Below are 23,195 nucleotides of genomic sequence, written 5' to 3' on the forward strand. Positions count from 1 at the left end.
GAACACCGCTCTGTTCGCTTGGTTGATAAGCCAGACTGAAAAGTATTGTTTGCTGATTTGTTGTGAGAGAAAAATACTGTACCATGGTTGATAAGCCAGGCTGATAAGTTCAAAGTGAGCTCGGTGAAGTAGATTGTGGTCGTCTTCAGGGGAATTCAGCGTCCTTATGATCGGTTGGCTTGAGTCGGATTGTGTTAGTGGATAACACTAGCTCGCCATTGCAATGGAACAAGCATGCAAAAAAGTTTTTTTGAGAAAAAACCAGACCTTCGTATCATGCTCGTCGTCTCCGCCGGCGTGGTTAGGCACGACGAACTGGTACCCCCGCCGTGGAAGGGCACACATGGTACTTGCCACTGGACTTGAGCCTGTCATGGTCATGGCACGGTGAGCAGACAGGGTGCCCCACGTCGGACTGTGTGCATGTGTTATCAAAAAGATATGCAAAATTGAACGACCAATTGTTGTTTGAGAGCTATCATGAATATAATGAAACATACTCCTACACTATAGGAGTAAGACACTACCATACTATCTGCTAAGTTCTTGGGACTTGCTAGTAGTGCTAGTTTCTCCCAGGAGTGATGCACGGCCATCTGTGCGCCGTGCTGCAATGGTCCAGCCGTCCAGGAGTGCAGCTGTGGAGCCTACAAAGCTGCATGCCTCACCAGGGCAGTGGCATGGTGCATGCGCGCACACCGAGCGGTGGCTTTCTTGATCATAGTAGACCGGCCTCAAGGCACAGCCATGGGCAGCATACGGGCATGGGACGCGGATGGACTCCACCAGTCGCTCCATGACATGGCACCGGCGGTATGTGCCGTTGACGACGCCACACAAAGGGCACTTGCCCGTGGCCTGGAGCTTTTCACGGCATAGTGGACAGACAGCGTGCCCTACATCGCACTGCATGCATGTGTCATCAGCACACATCAAAAGGTAAATCATCCATGAATGAACCAAAATATACAAAATATGGTCAGAGATAAAGACAGCGGCAGAAATATTATAGCATCGATGCTGTGGATGGTGTTGATTTCTTTTACATATAGATGCATATTGCAGCGGGTCAGAAAAGTATCAAGAGCTATTGTTAGAACAAAGACAGTTAGCCCTACTCCTGGATGCGCGAAAAGGAGAATTATATGCTTCAGCAAATACAGAAACAATATTATTGTAAGTTGGAAGCTGGGAAGAAAGTTGTGGAGCAGTCCAGCAGTGTTCCTCCTAATCAACTTGTGTAATTGCATTCCAGAATCAGAATAGCAAGATTGCTTTGGTTCCTTATGAATCTGGAATGTCAGTCAACAGAATCAGACAGGACAGTTCCTAACCCACAACCATAGGCAGATTCTTAGAGTTAGAGGTGCCCTGTTTTTGATAGGCAATCTGATTTGAGGAGGATATGTCTGATCATTTACTTCAGCAGAAACTAGTTCCTCAGGTCTATGCGTGTGTTTCGTAAGGAGAGCTACTCTTATAATAGGCACAAAGAGGGAGCCACATGGTATTTCTAAGGTCTTACCATTGTATTATGTAAAGAGGGGAGGCATCGTATTTCCTGAGGAGACGCATCAAGAAGGAACTTGCTAACGCCTGGACGTCCGATCCGGAGCGCTAGCATCAGACGGTGCCATGCGCGCAAGAGAAATGGAGCCCGCGCCTCCTGTTTTCACGCGCCCCACTGCATGGGCCCTCACGCCTGTGCTCGGTTTCTCATGCGGCTGTCTGCGCTCGCTCGGCGGGGCCCTAGGAGCGGGCCCATGCCGACCAGACGTCACCCAGTAGCTAAAGCAAGTGGCTGTGGCAGATGGGGTCTCATTGCAACATGTGCAGCATCAGATCTACTTTTGCAACACGTAGATGAAACACTTGCAACATATATCCAAAATAGCCGAAACACTTGCAACAAAAGTCTGAAACACTTGCAAAACACCTGAAACAAATTGCAAATGTATTCAACATTCCAATAAAACACTTACAACATGTGTACGAAACACTTAAAATCTTTTACGCATGTGTTCATAAGAATTGTCACGTGAAACGGTATTATTGTAATTGTAATATTAATTGAGACCATTTATCAGAATTTTTACCTTTTGCTCCTCTTTATAGAGGCATTGTATTTTGCTTGTTCTGCAGGAACTGAAGAAGAAAATTATAGTTTGAATCAAGAACGAATGTGAATCAAGAAAATGTACCTATTCGCCAAAAAATAGAAAATCCACCGGTCAAGAACGAACGTGGTAAACCGTATTTTTTAGTCTTTGACCGACCAATGAAAGGAAACGTATTTTTGGAACCGTGCAGTTCTCTCCTGCTCGCAGTAAATGAGCCTCATATCGGAAGTCGAAGAGGCGGAGCAGAGAGGTCAGAAGAGCAGGCCTATACTTTTTTTTTAGGTAAAAGAGGAGGCCTATATAGGCGGGCAGGAAGATGTTAAGATTCGCGTCACTCTGCTGGCTGCAATCGCTACAGACATCATCGGCCACCGCCCACCGGAGGACGGAGTGGATGTGGACCGACGACGATGACGAGGAGTGGCCGGAGGTTTTGATGAGCGTGCTGTGTAAGGTAGTCTCTCTGTTTCAAATTATAAGTCAGTTTTGATTTTTTTAATACATCCGTTTAGATAAATCAAAAAAATCGTCAATATGATTTATAATTTAAAATAGAGGGAGTAATTCTTTTTTCATTCGATCGATTATGGAAAGTAATTTTTTATCTCATGCCGTGGATAGAGGCGGAGCTGGAGCAAGAGGACGAATAAAAGCGAGGACAGAGTTCACGAACATGAAGAAGGCTCGCATGAACATGCATCGGCAGTAGCGGCGCCGCCAGACGTACGTGCGTGTTAGGACGAGGACCGCAGTGGCGAACGTGACGGTGTGCGATGCCGATGCCATGGAGTGCGGCGTCTGCCTCCTCGCGCTCAGGCCTCCCATCTTCCAGGTACATATATAAACAATCTGCCATACATGTTTGATTGGTTACCAAGTACCATTTCTTGAAGCAACCGAGATGGATAACGCATGCAGTGCAAGGTGGGGCATGTGGTGTGCTCCGACTGTCGGGACAAGCTGGAGGCCACCCCGAGCGGCAAGAAGTGCCATGTCTGCGGCGTCGCCACGCGCGGCTATCGCCGGTGCCACGCCATGGAGCACCTCCTGGACTGCATCCGTGTCCCATGCACGTACACGGCTCACGGCTGCGACGCTACGTCTCCCTACCATGGCCAGGTGTGCCGGCACGCCCCGTGCCGCTTGTTGGTCCCTCGACTGTCCTGCATAGAGCAAGCTTATCAGCACACTCACTCACTATGGCTAGGAAATGTAGAAGAAGATATTGAGAACAACTCACACACAGCATGAGCCCAGGGCTAGCCGAAAGCTATGCTTCAGGATGTGGCAAACTGAACTGCTCTTCTTCACTGAGTTACAGTGGGAAGCTATATATACAACTATACACATCTAATCCTAGTACACAGACATGTCAGGCTGTCATGTTGCTACAGTGACTAAATTTGACAGCAGGGCTGATTTTGGCTCCTGCTCCTACTATGCACTACTACAGTAAGCATTTGTAGGGACGACTGGCGATGGTTTGTAGAGGCGGTTTTGCCAGTCGCCCATACCACACCGTCTGTGAGGGTATGCCCCCCCGGTATTCTCATGACAAGACATGGGCCGCACCATCGGAGGTGGCTCGGGCCACAAGATAAGACGTGCACGGCGCTGCTCGGCGTGCACCGCAAGACATTGTATAGTATCAAATATGCTGCTTTACTTGTAACCCTGTCTCTCCAAACTATATAAGAAGAGGCAGGGGTTCTCTAGCGGACACGATCCATCTAGATCTATCTACTACATCTCAATACAATACACCAAAGACACAGGACGTAGGGTATTACGTCGATCAGACGACCCGAACCTGTCTAAATCGTTGTCTCTGCGCCTTGTGTCACCATCCGGTTCCAGATTACGCGCACCCCCACCAACAAATCTAACATCGCGGGATACCCCTTGGTGGACTGCCGACGATATTCTGTCGATAGTTGGCGCACCAGGCAGGGTGTGCGCTTGATCCATGGAGAGCCAGATGGACCTCAAATCAACAGCGTGTTCTCGTCATCAATCTCGTGGAGATCTATGCCGGTCTACGACGACGATTCATCGCTGGCTACATCAGCCCCCGCGACAGTAGATCCGATCTCAGAACCACCTCCGAGGTCGTCTTCACCAACAATTCACCGCCCGCCAGGTGCTCGCCGTCAACGCCGACCAGATAACGCCATACGCCGCCGACCAGACGCTCCGTCCAAAGCTAAGTCATGTTTTAATATTCTTCTAAATATTCTCCAATCTTCGTATATCGCCATAATGTTTCTCCGAACTGTTTTCTCCATATTTGCTCTCCAAATGATTTTCTGAATCCCCGAACAGTCCTGTTGATGCTCAGACGCCTCTAGAGACGGCCCTGTCTCCGGCTCCTCCCTACACGTGCTACGGGCTCCGCGCTCTGCGTTATGGGTGGTCGGTAGCGGCTTCTTGGTCACGCATGTTCCTCCTACACGTGCACGAGCTCCGCGCTCCGCGTTATGGTTAACGGGCTAGCTAGGGCTGGAGACTCAGCTACACACTAACTGTTTAGGCGGTTTATATTAAACATAAATACATTTTCACACCAACTGATCGCTGAACTGCATACGCCGTTTCATCACCGTTGCTGATTTTTCTTCAGAGTTTATTTATTTTTACATCATGTACTACCCGTTCTATATGTTTGTATTGCAGGATCATCGTCTAGGTGATCGGACCACCTGGTGCTCGGACTTCTCCACCGATCAACTGGTCGGACCGCTTGGTTCATGGACTCCGTCGCCAACCAGTTGATCGGACTATTCGCCGGTCGCTTCTACTCAATATTCACTTCACCGCTGACCAGTCGATCAGACTGTTCGTCGCTCGTGCTTCATCGCCAGCGACGTCGATTACTCCTCGGCCCTCAGATTCTTAGCGCTTGAGGACTAAGTGGGCACACTTCACCGCACGGACATCGTCAGCTACTTCGGTGCTCGGACCTCACCGCCTACGCTGGGGACTCCTCGCTCCTCGGTGTTCGGACATCGCCGCATACGCCGGGGACTCCTCGGTGCTCGGTCATCGCCGGCGACGCCGGGGACTCCTCGCTCCTCGGTGCTCGGACATCGCTAGGGACGCTGGGGACTCCTCGCTCCTCGGTGCCCGGTCATCGCCAGCGACGCCGGGGACTCCTCGCTCCTCAGTGCTCGGTCATCGCCAGCGACGCCGAAAACTCCTCGCTCCTCGGTGCTCGGACATCGCCAGCGACGCCGGGGACTCCTCGCTCCTCGGTGCTCGATCATCGCCAGTGACGCCGGGGACTCCTCGCTCCTCAGTGCTCGGACATCGCCAGTGACGCCGGGGACTCCTCGCTCCTCGGTGCTCGGTCATAACTAGCGATGTCGGGACTCCTCGCTCCTCGGTGCTCGGACCTCGTCGCCTACGCCGAGGACTCCTCGGTGCTCGGACATCGCCAGTGACGCCGAGGATTCTTTGGTTCTCGGACATCGCCAGCGACGTCGGGGACTCCTCGCTCCTCGGTGCTCGGTCATCGCCAGCGACGCTGGGGACTCCTCGCTCCTCGGTGCTCGGACATCACCAGCGACGCTGGGAACTCCTCGTTCCTCGGTGCTCGGTCATCGCTAGCGACGCCGGGGACTCCTCGCTCCTCGGTGCCCGGTCATCGCCAGCGACGCCAGGGACTCCTCGCACCTCGGTGCTCAGTCATCGCTAGCGACATCGGGAACTCCTCGCTCCTCGATGCTCGGACATCGCCAGCGACATCGGGGACTCCTCGCTCCTCGGTGCTCGGTCATCGCCAGCGACGCCGGGGACTCCTCGCTCCACGGTGCTCGGACATCGCCAGCGACGCCGGGGACTCCTCGCTCCTCGGTGCTCGGTCATCGCCAGCGACGCCAGGGACTCCTCACTCCTCGGTGCTCGGACATCTCCAGCGGCGCTGAGGACTCCTCGCTCCTTGGTGCTCGATCATCGCCAGCAACGCTGGGGACTCCTCGCTCCTCGGTGCTCGGACATCGCCAGCGACGCCGGGGACTCCTCGCTCCTCGGTGCTCAGTCATCGCTAGCGACGTCGGGACTCCTCGCTCCTCAGTGCTCGGACCTCGCCGCCTACGTCGAGGACTCCTCGGTGCTTGGACATTGCCAGCGACGCCGGGGATTCTTCGGTTCTCGGACATCGCCAACGACGTCGGGGACCCCTCGCTCCTCAGTGCTCGGACCTCACTGTCTACGTCAGGGATTCCTCGCTCCTCGGTGCTCGAACATCGCCAGCGACGCCGGGGACTCCTCGCTCCTCGGTGCTCGGTCATCACCAGTGACGCCGGGGACTCCTTGCTCCTCGGTGCTCGGACATCACCAGCGACACTAGGAACTCCTCGTTCCTCGGTGCTCGGTCATCGCTAGCGATGCCGTGGACTCCTCGCTCCTCGGTGCCCAGTCATCGCTAGCGACACCAGGGACTCCTCGCTCCTCGGTGCTCGGTCATCGCTAGCGACGTCGGGAACTCCTCACTCCTCGATGCTCGGACATCACCAGCGATTCCGGGGACTCCTCGCTCCTCGGTGCTCGATCATCGCCAGCGAGGCTAGGGACTCCTCGCTCCTCGGTGCTCGGTCATCACCAGCGACGCCGGGGACTCCTCGCTCCTCGGTGCTTGGTCATCGCTAGTGACATCGGGACTCCTCGCTCCTCGGTGCTCGGACCTCGCCGCCTATGCCGAGGACTCCTCGGTGCTTGGACATCGCTAGTGACGCCAGGGATTCTTCGGTGCTCAGACATCGCCAGCGACGCTAGGGACCCCTCGCTCCTCGGTGCTCGGACGTCACCGTCTACGCCGGGGATTCCTCGCTCCTCGGTGCTCGGGCATCGCCAGCGACGCCGGGGACTCCTCGCTCCTCGGTGCTTGGACATCGCCAGCGACGCCGGGAACTCCTCGTTCCTCGATGCTCAGTCATCGCCAGCGACGCCGGGGACTCCTCGCTCTTCGGTGCTCGGACATCGCCAGCGACGCAGGGGACTCCCCGCTCCTCGGTGCTCGGTCATCGCCAGCGATGCCGGGGACTCCTCGGTGCTCCCTTGCTGCTCGGATCTTGCTACGTCTCGTCGGTGTGCTATCAAGCTGCTCCATGCTGTTCGGATGAGGATACTGATCTTGGGCAGCACATCTGGGGTCTTGATACGCGCATGTCAGACAATGTCAGCAAGCTTTTAGACTTCTTTTCCTTTGATCCTGCTGCAAGATTTATTCTTCATCTTCCAGCAGGCTCGGGGACTAAGTGGGCACACTTCACCTTGCGGTGAATGTGCTTGTTCTCATGTTGAGGCTATGCTCGGGGACTGGCTGCCTGCTCGACTGGTCTTCTATTTTTTGACCCTGGCACCACGTGACTACGTCACCTACTGTCAGGCTCGGGGACTAGCTGTGGGGGTATGCCCCCCCGGTATCCTCATAACAAGACATGGGCCGCACCATCGGAGGTGGCCCGGCCCATAAGATCAAGGCGTGCACGGCGCTGCTCGGCGTGCACCACAAGACATTGTATAGTACCAAATAGGCTACTTTACTTGTAACCCTGTCCCTACAGACTATATAAGGAGAGGCAGGGGTCACCTAGCAGACACGATCTATCTAGATCTATCTAATACATCTTAATACAATACACCAAAGACACAGGACGTAGGGTATTACGTTGATCAGACGGCCCGAACCTGTCTAAATCGATGTCTTTGTGCCTTGTGTCACCATCCGGTTCCTGATTACGCGCACCCCCACCGACAAATCTACCATCGCGGGATACCCCTCGGTGGACTACCGACGATATTCTGTCGACACTGTCTCTACAAATCAAGGGTTTGTAGGGCGCAGTTCCCAAGCTGCCCTTACAAATCGATTTGTAGAGGCGGCCTGTGTTACCAGCCGCCCCTACAACTATATTTGTAGGGGCGGTTGGTAACACCAGCCACCTCGACAAAAATAATTTGTATCAACAACTAATTGACAAGAAGATATATGCATTACATATCCATAATAATTTAAATTACTTCATTACAAACCCATTCATTACAAACACATAATAATTTAAATTTGTTTATTACAAACGATAACAATTTAGATCAGTTCATTATTACAACTAACAATAATTTAACTTTCTAGAATTTTCTAACATCGTACCACGTACTCTAAGAAGTACAGATCATTCATTTCATATGCCAAAATGTCACTGATGTAGCGCAATGTATTTACTAGTGCACTCTCCCTTCCTTCACATGATCGTTCACAAGGTCTACTGACGACGATCAGCATGGGTCGAGAATCTTCACTCCTAGTCACAAGAATTTTTTCCTGCATTCCCTTTGAAATGAGAACAAGGCCACCATATTCCCATTTATAATGACCCAAGTGATACATGGCCTGGTTTAAAATGGCTTCAAAGCTACAACTTGCGTATATTACGTCGTTCTCCTGAATCTGTAAGTGTTGGGAAAAATATGGTTATCAGAACCATGCATATATATAGACATAACAATTAATCTGGATATAAGTTATGAGACTGACCACATCATTCATGTTGTCCTTAGCAAGCTGTGCACAAAACAGTCCAATATCGTGGTGGAGGCCCACATTCAAAGCAGCAATCCTCATGGAGGAGTATGTAGGAATATTGTACCCAATATTTTGAAGCGCCCTTAAACATGCTTGCACATCATATTTTTGCGCAGTAATGTCATGAGGTTGACCGCTGCTCGTCCTATCGATGTATAAAACTATACCTTGTTGGTTACCCGCCCTAGCGAGAATAGAAAAGCCAATTCGACATTGCTTGAGTCGACCATCTATAGGGAATGTACCAACATTGAGGAAATGGACCCTGAAATTTGAGAGTCTCTCTGAACCATGGTATAGGATGAATTGTCTACATTTAAGAATTATATATATCAGAACAAAATATCTATAGAGGTGTCTTTAAAACATGTTACTTACTATGCTTGGATATGGGTGGTTTGCCCTCCCCAATGCTGGTTGGAAGCCCAGATCATACACATAATTATTTAGTAGATCCGACGAAGGGAGTTCGGCCATATTTCTCCTAAATTTATATCTAGGAAAACAGTTATAGTAGAGGAACAGGAGAGGAGAGGAGTAGGAGAAGTAGGAACAGAGGACAGGAGAGGAGAAGAGTAGAAGTAGTAGGACTTGGAGAGGAGGGTTTACAAAGCAGCATCAGTATTATTAATAGATAATATTGCATTACAACCAAAATATCACTGCCAATATAAATTAGTGTTATCCAAACTAATAGGCCTGAGACACCATAATTAAATCATCATACAATTGTGTTATCCAACTACATCGACCATCTAATTGTGTCATCATAGGCCTAAGTATTGCAGTTGCATTGGCATCTCACGGAAAGCCTCATCTAAAGTCCAAACACCATCACGAACAGACTAATAATCATCATATTCTTGCAAGAACCAATCTTACCACTCTGAGGGGGATGCTTTCACCACAATCAGTTGGGACCAGATTAGGGGAGGTAGTTGCTGCTCCAACATTGGCATTGAAATCTCTAAGTGTATGGTCATAGTTGTTGTACTTCTTGTGTATAACATTTTTGGATTCAAGCACATGTTCACTAGCCTCATGCCAAGACATGTAAATCCCAAGTTTCTTCCCGTTGAAAACAACATAGCAAGGGTCCATTTTCTAGTGGAAGTGAAGAAAATAGCCATCAATCAAGTTCAAACTAACTCACAAAACGAGTAGTAATAGTAGTAGTAGAGGTAGAGGCATCAGAAACATATCAATCATTATTTGATAAAGAACTTGGAGCATAAAGGCATCATAAACACAGTGAGCATATATAAAAAATAGTGAGCATATAGGAAAAGATTGTAGGGGCGGCTGGTAATGATGCCAAGATCCTCACAAGTTCTTGATTATCAGCTCATATTCCATATAATGTATGGACTTAGACAATTTCATTATCGGCAAAACAAAGGAGAGGAGATGAGAGGGGAGATTTGACAAAAAAAAGCAATAGCTGCTTAACAAACATAGAGAGGAAAATGTGTAAAAAAAGCAGCAGCTGCTTTCCAAACATAGAGGATAGGAAATATAGCAAAAAAACAACAGCTGCTTATAAGTAGAGGGCCATTCGATCATCATATGAGCAACCTCATATGCATTAGAATGAGCTATAGTGTACCTTCTTTTTCCCCCAAATTTCAATCTCTCTTGTGACACAGAATATAGATTTGAGAAAGTTCTTGTGACACAAAATATAGATTTGAGAAAGTTGTCCTTTCGAATGCGTGCAACTTCTGCTCTGGATTTGTTTAAAAAAAATTTCTGTTGCCTGATAGATCTGTAAGATAGAAGGAAGTTTCATAAGGAGAAGAAGAAAGAACTAGCCACATCAGATAGCTTCGCTTGTGAGAATTGAACCTTAACGCTTCCAAATTTTTAATGATGAGATCAGAACAAAAGAGAAAGAGTAGACCGTAAAGCTGGATTATGATAGAGTTAACTGGTGTTCACTGTATGCAGGTTAGAAAAGAAATATGAAAGGACCCTTGTGATGCTCTAGACGATCAGCATGTATCAAGGTAGAAATACGAAAGGACATCTTGCCTTGCAAAAAATGTAAGTATTATTATATGTTGATCAGACATTTATAGTTATAGTATATTTTAAGGAAAGAGGAGGAAGGGAAGAACTTAGCAAGCAGAGCGGAAGGTCGTAGTAACCAAAGTAAGTTCAAGAGGTGAGCCAAAATCACTTGTCGTATTAACATGTATGTCGCAGATTATTAATTTCATAGACTTGGGGATCCAATATAAAGGATCAATGTTTTTAATGGTTGAACAATTATATTATACTTTTTAACATTTCTATTCATAAATCTAGGATTTGGTGTTCAGTTCAAGACACTGGGATATGCACTACATGTTGAATTTAATCTGTTTTTTGACACTTGTGTGGCTCTAGTTGATAGCTGAATAGCTTTCCGAGGATGAGATTGCTGGGTTAAGACAGATATTCAAGGTGTTGATTATTAAAAGATGCAGTTACTTTTGGTGATCTTATAGCAGGTTTAAGGAAATGTGGTATTGAATTTGGAGGATAGAAGGTGAGGAGATCCCCTTCCATCTAAACAAGCCCTTACGATTTGTTGCAATACCAACTTATTGTTTGAGTTTTTCTTTATCTTATAGTTATGATTTGTAGACACCATCTTATTATGCATATACACCATGCCAATTTTCAACATTTTATATTCTTAGTTGTTTATTTTCTGCACTTCTTTACAAACAGCAGAAATTATCTTTTCGTTTCTGGGTAATCAATTTCTACTAGTGTTCAAACAAATCTGTCCATGTGGGTGATAGATATAGTGAAATTTTCTGAAATGATTGAATGTCAAACATTAATATGACACAACTTATAGCCTTCAGGGAAACAAACAAATGAAACAACTTATGATGGTAATGTTTTTTTCTTTGGCCTTAGAAAAACCATTGGAGTTGCTGGTGGTTTTTTTGTGGTATTGTGTTACACTTCCAAAGTCCTGTACCAATGTATATCTTTTATCCTTGGTTCATTTGTTATGTTGTATATCATTACCTGCGGTCAAATGGATTATTGAATATTGATGATATTGTTTGGTGGAACTTCTTTTAAAAATACTAATGTTGGCTAACTGTTTTTATTATAATCTATCTTGCATATTAATATGTTTCATCTTACACAACACGTGTGAGAAAATCAACAACTCAGCAGTTGTGTAACACATTTTATCTAGACTTAATTGGATTTCCCTAACAATCTATGACATCTTCGTTATTTGCTTCCTATATTGCAGCCTCAAAAAAATAAAAGACTTAATTGGATTTTCCTAACAAACTATGACATCTTCAGTTATTTGCTTCCTACATAGCAGCCTCAAAAAATAAGTGCAGCATGGCACAGCAGCCGCAAACAGACCCTTAATGTAACAACTAGAGAAATCAAATTGTTTAAGTTTGAATTTTCAACCATCCCCCCCCCCCCCTCAGAACACGCAATTTCCAACCATGTAGGATAGCAGATAACATTAACATTCAATTTTCATTCAAATGTTCAGTCAAGAATTTCAATCTGCTCTATATAAAGCAAGTCGGTATCTATCCATTTCTAAAACTCCATCTAGAGTAATTTCCCAATTTAGAGTTCTACATTTTTCTTTGCTTGATTTTCCTTTTATAGTGCCAAACTCTCCACTGAATACATAGGAGTGATACTCCTAAAACAACTAGCTATTGATAAAAGAATGGTTTTATGTTTGTGGTTTTTGTATCAGGATAAGGTACTCAAACCATTAGGAGCTGTTACTACTAGAAGTCAATTCCTTGAGCCTGATGGTAATAGCTTATTGTTTTCTTCATGCAATTATAATACTTTTGGCCTTTCTCCCATTTCTTATACACCACTTTGTTAGGTTTGTTTCCCAATCACATTCCCAACCCTGAGGACAAAACTGCAATTGATAACAAGGCAGACTTAGGCATCATATTTGTTTGCCAATTTGCAGTTGCTATACCTTACCAATTTGCCAAGCATGCAATGAGCATTTACGCAAATAAGCACACAAGCATTGACAAACCAAGGCAATGCACATTGGGTAAAGCATCAGGAACAAGTGATGCAGCAGCAAGCAGCAAGCAGCAAGCAGCAAGCAGCAAGCAGCGAGCAGCAACAGTGTGGATCCGAACTTATTAGGTGCAGGGGAAGCTATGGAGGAGCGCAGATGTCGGAGAGCACGGGTAGCCGGGCCGCCTGCCGTTGAAGGTGTGTGGAGCTGGACCCTAATGGGCACCAGGGCTGCTAGCCAGGAGAGGAAGCGTGGATGCTAGGGAAGGAGCACGGACGCTAGAGAGCTCGGGCACCGTGGCCGCTCGCCGGAGGAGGGAGCACGGACGCCAGGGCACACGAGCACCTGGGCCACGGGAGGGCGGGGAGCAGGCCCGCGGCACCTTAAGGTCGAAAACGAGGCGACGGCAGACCGGGTCATGGATGTGGACGGCACGGCCACAAACCCTAACTTGCTTGGTGGCCCGGGGGATGGAGCGGGTTGGCAGAGCTCGAGGTCAGAGATGGGGAGGAGGCGGTGGGTCGGCCGGCCAGGGGCTCTAAAACCCTAGCCGCCATGGAGATGGGGCGCGCGGTGTCGTGGCGGCCCAGGAATGTCGAGCTGTGGCCCGGGGGTGCGGAGAGGGGGCGCCGACGTCGGGAGAGATCCGGGAGGCGGCGGGGCACCGGGAAAAAATTGGGTAGCCTAACGGCGTCAGGAGGAAGAAGAGAGCGCCCAATACTTACGAAATTTCGACCCCTGAGCGCCCTAGCTTATATACCCAGAGTCATTTGTAGGGGCGGCTCTAAAGACCAGCCGCCCCTACAAATGAATTTCGCATATTTTCTCTTATATACCCAGAGTCATTTGTAGGGGCGGTTTCTGATTCAGCCGCACCTACAAATATTTTCGCATATTTTTAAATATTATTTCTGCATATTTTTTATAAATGTGTAAATGTATATATAAATGTATAAATGTAACAAAAATAATTTGCTATATTTTCCTGTACACATAAAAATTTACTTGCTTATATATATAGATATAATGATACATTCTATTTTGTAAAATAAAAAATATATTTAAAAAAATTAAAATTTGAATTTGTGAACTTCGAATTGAATTTTAAGACAAAAAATGATCTAAAATAAAAATGTTGTAAACATCAAAGTTGTAGAACTCATCAAGAGGTACAACTTATCTTTTGGTCATCTTTTCATTTGGCAAAATTTGAAAAGTTCAAATTTTAAATTTCAATAAATGACAACTTCAAACAAGATTTTGAAACCTTAAATGATTTCAAATAAGAAAGTCATGAGCATAAAAATTGTTGAACATATTACTATCTACATCTTTTATTTTGGTAATCTTTTTATTTGACTAAATTTGAACAGTTCAAATTTTGAATTTTAATAAATGACAACTTCAAATAAGATTTTGAAAACTTAAATTAATTCAACTAGAAACGTCATGAACATAAAAGTTGTTGAACTCGTCACTATTTATAACTTTTATTTTGATCATTTCTTTATTTAACAAAGTATTAGTAAACATTGTTCACAAATCCACATATCACTCATAGTTTCATAAACTATACGAGAGATATGTTGATTTATGAACAATGTTTAATATCACTTTGTCAGATGAAGAAATGACCAAAATAAAAGTTGTAGATCTTGATGAGTTATACAACTTTGGTATTCATCACTTTTTAGCTGAAATCATTTGGTATTTCAAAATCTTGTTAGAACTTGTCATTGTTTTAAATTTGAAAATTTGACGAAAAGAATGACCAAATCAAAATAGTAACTTGATAGGGCATGATTTTAGAAAATTTTAGGAAAAAAAATCATCATATTTGGAGTTAGTATGAGGGAGAAAGACTAGTTATAAATTTTACCCAGAGATTAAAAAGAAAATCATAATTGTTCATGATGATCAATGATGAACAAGTATGATTTCTCTTTTTAATATGTGGTTGAAACTTATAACTGTTTTTCTCGCTCATACTAACTCCCAATGTGATGGGTTTTTTCCTAAAATTTTCTAAAATTATGCTCTATCATTTTAGTCTGGTCATCTATCTTTGTCACTAATTTTGGACAATTCAAATTTTAAATTTTAGAAAATGATAACTTTAAACCTGATTTTCAACCACTAAATGATTTCAGCTGTAAAGCGTTTTACAACTGTTTTAGTAGTAATAGAGTGGATGTTGTAATAGGTTCATCTGGATGTTGCAAAGGGTAGTCTCACACACATGCATAAATGTAGTCTCACACACATACATAAATATATAGTCTCACACATATAAATAAATATATAGTCTTACACACATGCATAAATAAAGTCTTACAAACACACACACTTACACAAACACTCCACGTTCAACAACTAGCTATCCCGCTGTAACGACTTTTTCCTTGACACATTTTCATTCCCATGGCAATATATCTTTGGGCAGGTTCTTTTCCACAACACTGATCTTCTAAGAAAAGTATGTGAATAGCGGCATCTCATTGTAGTTATTGTAAGCTTCAACATCGTCCACGCCATCAACTCCGATAATATGCTGTTTCCCAGAGGCAACCACATGCTTTGTCTTCTTCTTCAGGGGAGGTTACTTTGTGGGTCAGGCATATAGAAAACTTATGCGACATGTGAAGCAAGCACCCAAGGGTCATCTTGGTAGCCTAGATTCTCGAGGTCCCAGACTCTAAATCCAATCTCGTTCAGTTGGTGTTATTTGATCCAGCGGCATCGAAACAGGGCCACCGTTATATCCCTTCCATAGTCAAGTTCTCATATCTCTTCAATGATGCCAAAGTTTTGGATCTTTCGCCCCACTCCATCGAAAGCTTCTATTCGAACGCCATTGTTTTGGTTCATACATTTACTATCTTTTGCGTGGGTATAGTATGTGTACCCATTGATGTCATAAGCTTTCCAAGATGTCACTTGTCTTGAAGGCCCCTCCACCAACCAACTGATGGTAATAGAGTCTATGGTTTCTCTAGATGGTATGTTTTGATCCTTCAATCATGTAGTTAGTCATTGCTTGTGTTGTTTCACGACCCAATCATCTGAACGACCATTTCTCTCCGCCATAATGATAGCCAAGTGTTCATCAATGTATGGTTGCATCAGTTGTGTATTCTGCAAGACACTATAATGCGCCCGACTTACTTCTTTGTAATCATGGTCAATGAACACTTTTATACCACTGGTGCCCTTCCCAGCCAGCTTACCCTTGTGACGACAATCGGGTTTACTAATCCCTTTTTGTACTTTTAGGTACTCTTGATAGCACTCGATGACTTCTTCAGTACTATAACCCTCTATCATTGAGCCCTCTAGGTATGCTCGATTATGCACGTATTGGCTTAGAATCGACATGAACAGCTCGTAGGACCACATTTCATGCAAGTAGCAAGGGCCCAGCGCTTGTATCTGATGAACCATGCGAATCATGAGACATGGCATTATATCAAAAAAAGCAGGAGGTAAACACATCTCTAGTTGGTTTTGTGTCTCTACCACAAATTCATGTAGGTCACTCAGCTCTTTCTTGCCGATCATCTTCTGTGAGATCTTCAAAAAAAAGTAGCACATGCGGGTGATGGCCATTTTTAAGAACTCTGGCTTTATAGCCCTGATTGCCATAGGTAGAAACACGGTCAGCATCACATGACAATCATGAGTCTTGTAATATGTTATTGACAAGTCCTTCATCGACACTAGCTTCTTCACATTCGCTGAAAACCCAGTCAGGACTTTGACCGCCCTTAGGAAAGTGCATATAGTTCTCTTCTCTTCTGGTGTTAGGTTGAAGCACGCCGTGGGTAGAGTGTATTTTCCATTAGCCTCAGGTACTGGGTGAAGCTGTGGCATCACGTTTAGCTGCACCATATCTTTCCGTGATTTTAGACCATCCTATGACTTGCCTGTGTCCATCAAGGTAGCAATGAGACTCTCAAAGCCATTCTTCTGCATGTGCATAGCTTCAATGGCATGGGGGACCTCCAAGTCTGGCCAATAAGGCAGATACTGAAAGAAGATTGATTGTTTCTTGAAAGGTACGCCTTCGATAGGAGGTGTGCTTCTATCTCTATTCGTCCCATCCAGATTCTTCTTTCCATAAATGACGCGTATGTTTTTCACCATTCTGTACACGTGTTCTCCGTTATGACATCTCTCTAGAGGGGGTTCAATCTCCGGAGTGTTGTCATAAAATCTAAAGAATAATTTGCTGTGGTACTTGTGACTTGTCGTTAAGAAGCATCGGTTGCTTAGGTAAACTATATTCTTGGATGCATCTAGGAACACCCATGTAGTACCATCCAAGCAAACTAAGCATCCTGTCTTCCCTTTGATCTGTCTAGACAAAGGAAACAACGCGGGGTAATCATTGGTAGTAACAAATATTATTGCTCTACATCTGAAGTCCTCCTTTCGGAACACATCTTACATCGGCTCCCCATGCCTCCATAGCCTCTCCATTTCTTGCATCAAAGGCTCGAGGAACACGTCTATATCAATGTCTGGTTGTTTAGGGCCAGAAATAAGAATAGTGAGGAGAAGGTACTTTCTCTTCTAACACAACCACGTTGGGATGTTGTACATGGATAAGATCACTGGCCAAGTGTTGTGGTCGCTCATCCTCTCATTGAAGGGATTCATTCCATCGGTGCTTAAGCCAAACCGTACATTCCTTGGGTCATCGCTGAATTTTTTGTGCCTCTCATCGATCCTTTGCCACTGACTACAATCAGCCGGGTATGTAATATTATCATCATCCACCTTGTGCTCATCATCCCACCATGTCATGAGTGTGGCTTCTTTAGGGTTTAGGAAGATACGTCTCAAGCGGTCGGTCACTAGCAGGTACTACATTACCAAGGCAGGAATTCTTCTCTGCTTTGCATCGTTGCCTAATGGAGTATCCTCTAGGGGTGGAGATTCTTGTACCACCTTTTTTGTACCCTTCTTATTCCTCTTTTTCCCCGTGGAGGCTTTGTCCCCACCGTAAAGGTCATTGTTCTTGTACCGGCTGGCCCCACACCGAGGATATTTATCTAGTGACTTGAATGTTTTGCCATAAAAAAAGGATATAGTGGTTGGGGGCATGCATGGATTTTTTCAACCCTCATTGCCAATGGACTTATGACCTTCTTCGCTTAGTATGTGTTGACGGGAACTGAGTTTGGTTGTGACAGCACCCATGACAGGAGATGCAATAGATCATTGAAACTACAGTCTGACCAGCAGTACTTAGCCTTCAGGATTAGTAGCTCAAGCACAAAACTTAGCAATATCTAGTGTGTTGGACAACCCTTTTCAACACCACACACAGCCTCCTTCAAAGCTTTTTTCACCCTTTCAAAAATTTCTAGGCCTTTCGGGCACTTTAGTAAAATCTCTAGTCAAAGGGCTCAAATCATGTCCTCTAAATCATCTTCATCCTCGACACGTCTTCCGCCATCATTATTGGCACCACCTTCGTCGTTACCATCCCAACCACCCGTATCACCACCTTGTTCATTGCCAAACTCGGGATCCATTCATGCATCAAGCTCTACTAAATATTGGGACAGGGATTCTAGGGTTCCGTCGTCGTATTCCTCCTCATCCTCATCATTAACAATAATTGTTTCACCATGATGAATCTACATTGTGTAGTCCTCAACAAATCCTCGCATAATCAAATGTGATCTGATAATAGTCACATATATCTATGTTATATGGTTCTTGCAATCTTTATAGGGACAAATAATTGTATCATTATTCTCTGTCAACGTCGTTGCATGCTTCTCTGTGGCTTCAATAAATTTATCCACCTCTTCAAGGAAACCTGCCTTGAGCCTTAACGAACCATACATCCAAGAGTCCCTGTACTCCATCTTTTACAACAACAACAAAACAAACATTAAAGGACTACTTATTCAGATATATATAAAAATGAATCAAATTAATAATTACTTGAGAATAATTGTATATACTTTAGATATATATGAATATAAATCAAATATAATTACATGAAGCATACAAACACACCATGGTAGAGGAAAATTAATTAATGGCCTATTTATCCATAAATAATTAAAATACATATTTGTTGATTACAATAAACAATTTCAAAGACAACAATTAGCAATAATTATATTTTACCCAATATCTTTCATGCAAACCCTAGTCCAATTTTATCAAACATAAATTTACAAAAACAAAATTAATAAGAAAACCAAACCTAGATCTAGATCTAGATCTACAAGCACATGAAACATCCATAAAACTAACTAATTATTCACTAAAATCAAGAAACATGGACTAAATAAGGGTATGATCTTGTCCCCCTATCTAATTTACCCTAGTACATTCAAAACTTGGGTCTAATTTACTTCATAAGTAGCACAAGCACCATAGAAGAGAGAGAAAAGCAAAACTCTAATTACTCACTAACCAACCATTAAAACTTCAAAAAACGTGTGGAATAGCATTTTCTTACCTTCTACAACCTCTCCACCAAAGGATTTGAGACCAAAACCTTCCCCTCTTAGTAGAGCAATTTTTAGGAGGTGCCTGAGGCCTCCCAAGCCTTTTTTCTCGGGTAAGAGTGAGTGACCCGAGGAGGAAGAAGGGGGTGCAGTCTTTTGTATGTGCATTTGTAGGGGCAGTTGGTGATTGAGCCGTCCCTACGAATCGCAACACCGAGGGCGACTGATGAGTGAGTCATCCCTACAAATCGACCCATTTGTAGGGGCGGCTCGTATCACCAGCCACCCCTACAAAAAAATTGTTCTGTTGGTACAAACATTTTTTGTAGTAGTGGTGGCTACGGTGCGGCAGGGGAGCCTTTTAGCGATGGTCCATGCTGTGGCTACAGTACAACAGAGAGGAGTCCTTTCGACGCTTGTCCCTACCGCTCATACAGAGGGAGAGCAGCAGATTACTTTACACCGCTGCCCCCGCGACTCGTGCGGTTTCATCGGCTCCATGACCACGCTACTGGACCACTTCGCCGGCGCTCACAACTGGCCGTGGATCCACCAAGGTCAGCGCTAGGGAGGCGTTCAACATCCACCTCCACGATGGCTTCAACTTCCTCCTGGCGAACAACGCCAGTGACGATGGTGACCAACCAGCCATGAACTGCGGTGTCCCGTGCCGGCTGTTCCTGCTGAACATGACACAGGAACGGCTTGGCCATGCCATCTCCGTGCTCTGCATCCATCCTCATGCGTCGGCCACCGCCGCCGCTGCCGTCAACAGCACCCAACAGCTGCTGTCGATGCAATGCGAGCTGGTCTTCTTGAACTTTCTTGGTAGGAGCTTGTGCCATAGCCACTATCAGTCGTCGGTTTTCAAACTGGTGTGCACGGACCTTTCTAATGGTTGCCCAACCCTAAAGGTTTGTTAGCAACAAGGGGGATTGGGGTTTAGAGAAATCGGAGTTCAGGCAGGAAGCAAAGCAATTAGGCGAGGAATAGAGGAATCTCGATTCAGTTGGGCAAATAGTTCAACACATGTTCATACAATGAGAGCTAGAATATGAGAGGGGAAGCACAGCAAGGGGATCAGATCAGAGAGGAAGACTTGAGGAAGAAGATGAATAGGGAAGAGGAGACAAGAGCTTGGTTTTCTATATTCTTCGATGCCCTCGCTTGGATTCCCATGATGGCTTTTGTTGCCAGCAGGAAGGCAACCTATTCCTCTTGGGCCTCCTGGGCCCACATGGCAACGATCCTAACATTCCCCACCGCTTGAAATGCGGCTTGTCCTCAAGTCGCAGCACTGTTCGTCGACGAGTTTGGATCGGCTGGAAAGACAACGCTGCCACCACGCTACCGCTGGGCATGTAGCAGTAGACAAGGATGCTCTTGCCAGAGGTGGAGCAGGCTGTAGTGTTCGGTGAGGCTGATCAACTCCTCCCCCATGCTGAACAGGGCCACACAAGTGCCTGACCACTGGCTCGGCTCAATGAAGTATGTGTGTAGGAGGTCGGTGAAGGTGACGTCGAAGAGGAAGCTTGAGTTCTCCTGTAGCTCAGTCTCCGCGCACACCAGCAGCGCATGCAGGAGCTGGATCACAGCTGTTGTATCCTTTGCTCTTGTTGAAGCAGCTGCTATCGACGCAGATGATGAATGTGTGGCCATGGGGAAGACCAAGCGGGCGCAGTGCCACCGTGGGGTTCAAAGACACAGTGCTCCAAACGTGCGGTAGTGTCAACGGAGGCAAGCACGTCTCAATCGAGCTTGAGTGCGAAGCGCTCCACATCTACGGCTATGTCGACGCAGACGAGCATGTTTGGGTCGGGCTCGTGCATGTTCGGTGCCGGCGGTGCACATGTACACGAACTTCACCTCCTCTGGGGTGCACTCAACACAGAAACCACCAAGTGTTGAACACCTTGAGGGCCAGGTTGGAGGCAGGTCGCTGGGCACAACCCAAGTAGCAGTAGGGTCGATGGGGGCCCCTAGGATCATAGCGGAGAGGCTATCAAGTCCAGACGGGATCGCCTTGATGGGGCCGAGGTGGAAGATGGAGAAGGTGAGCATCATCCGGATGGTGTTCTCCTCGCAGATCTTGGAGATGAGGAGCGTGCCCAAGCCAGAGCTAGTGCCGCCGTCTAGGGAGTGGCACACCTGGAAGCCTTGCAGGCAGTGGCAGTTCTTGGCTTGCTTTCGCATGACGTCGAGCACTGAGTCGATGAGCTTGGCTCCCTCAGTGTGGTGGCCCTTGGCCTAGTTGTTCCAGAACCTAGCTAGGTCCATGAGCATAGCGCGAGGCACGAAGCAGCCACAGGAAGCCTCGATGTAGTAAATGTTGACATGCTCGAGCTGGAGGTCAAAATCGTCGTCGTAGCAGCCGGTGGCGAGGCGGAAGCGAGGCTTGGCATGCTCATCCATGTAGCAGTAGGTGAGGTAGATGGAATAGAGCGGGTCCGGGTTCGCGGTGAGGATGGCGATGTCGTCAAGGACGATGTTGAACTCGCGAGCGCATTGCGTGAGCGATTCGCGGATGAACATGGACACATGGGGACGCTCGTTGAGGAACTGGTCAGCGTTGAACTACGCAGCGACGGCCTTGAGCGCCTCAGTTCTGGTGGAGGGAAGGACCTTCGTGTCATACTCGAGGACGAGGGAGTGGTGGACGTGGCAGAGCGGTGCGCCGAGGAGGTCGGAGAAGAGGCAAAGCTTGCCGGTGCTGGGGCCGACCGTCGTAGGCGCGCTCGAGCCGATCCATGGTGGTGCGGTCGCGTTCGCTGGTGACAACCCTCCACGTCACCCGCGTGACGATGAGCGCATCGTGGCTGCAATCCATCGTCGAGCACCCTATGGTCGAGTGCTTCTGCAAGGAGGGCGACGACAGACCAGCGGCCGGAGGCAGCGAGCCCTGCGGCCAGGTAGTGGCTGAACGAAACGGCGTAGGTTGGCACGGGCAAAGCCGAGGCGGATGAGGGGAGGCACGCCATGGTCGGTGGAGCTGAGGCGGGCACAGAGGAGCACACTGTGGTCCGCGAAGACGAGGTGGGCACGGGCGAGCACGCCGCGGTCGGTGAGGCCGAGGCGGATGTGGCCAAGGTAGGTGCAGAGGAGCACGCCGTGGTCTTCATAGCCGAAGTGGGCACGGAGGAGCATGCCACGGTCGGCGGAGCCGAGGTGGACGCGGAAGGGTATGCCATGGTCGGAGAAGCAGAGGGACACGTCGTGGTCGATGAAGCCAAAGTGGGCATGGAGGAGCACGCTGCGGTTGGCGCAGCTGAGGCGGACATGGTGGGGCACGCCGCAGTCGGAGCAGCCAAGGAGTAAGTCATGGTCGATGCAGCCGAAGTTGGCGCAGAGGAGCACCCCTCTGACTTCTTCTCCGCGCACCACCCGCAGCCCCCACGGGAATCCACAAGATCGAGCCCCTCGTGCGCTTCATGGTCGTTGCGAACGCAGAAGGAGGCACGGGCGCGGGCATGTCCTAGGCGGAGGAGCAGGTGGAGAAGGCCGCAGAGGCGGGGATGCCCTCGATGACCATAGGGCTGCACTCGACAAGTTTCTGGCCGGCGTCGAGCGGCGCGTGGGGGTCGTTGGAGGTGAGGCCACTCTCGACGCGGATCTGGTCGGAGGCGATGGGGTCGTCGTGGTACGGGGTGGATAGCTGAACCATCGGCGGCGATGGCGTGGTAGCGATGGCGGTGGAGGCTGGCTCATTGAAGGATTGTCGGAGCCCGTCAAACTGAGACTCCAGCTCCTTGCGCATCGTGCGAATCTCGGCCAGGAGCAACTGGTAGTCGAGAGGACCCATGGAGTAGTGGTGGTGGATTTCGTGGTGCTGCAGGATTTAGCTCCGAGTACCAATTTGTTAGCAACAAGGGGGATTGGGGTTTAGAGAAATCGGAGTGCAGGCAGGAAGCAAAGCAATTAGGCGAGGAACAGAGGAATCTCGATTCAGTTGGGTAAATAGTTCAACACAAGTTCATACAATGAGAGCTAGA

The 23,195-nt window shown here is 47.1% G+C and overlaps 1 pseudogene; it reads left to right on the forward strand.

Annotated features, from left to right (window-relative positions):
* The first annotated feature begins 747 nt into the window (after positions 1-747).
* On the forward strand, positions 748-20,129 carry LOC136515382 (putative E3 ubiquitin-protein ligase SINA-like 6; annotated as a pseudogene).
* The last annotated feature ends 3,066 nt before the right edge of the window (positions 20,130-23,195 follow it).

This window comes from Miscanthus floridulus, chromosome 17 (assembly GCF_019320115.1).
Source record: "Miscanthus floridulus cultivar M001 chromosome 17, ASM1932011v1, whole genome shotgun sequence".
NCBI lineage: Eukaryota > Viridiplantae > Streptophyta > Magnoliopsida > Poales > Poaceae > Miscanthus > Miscanthus floridulus.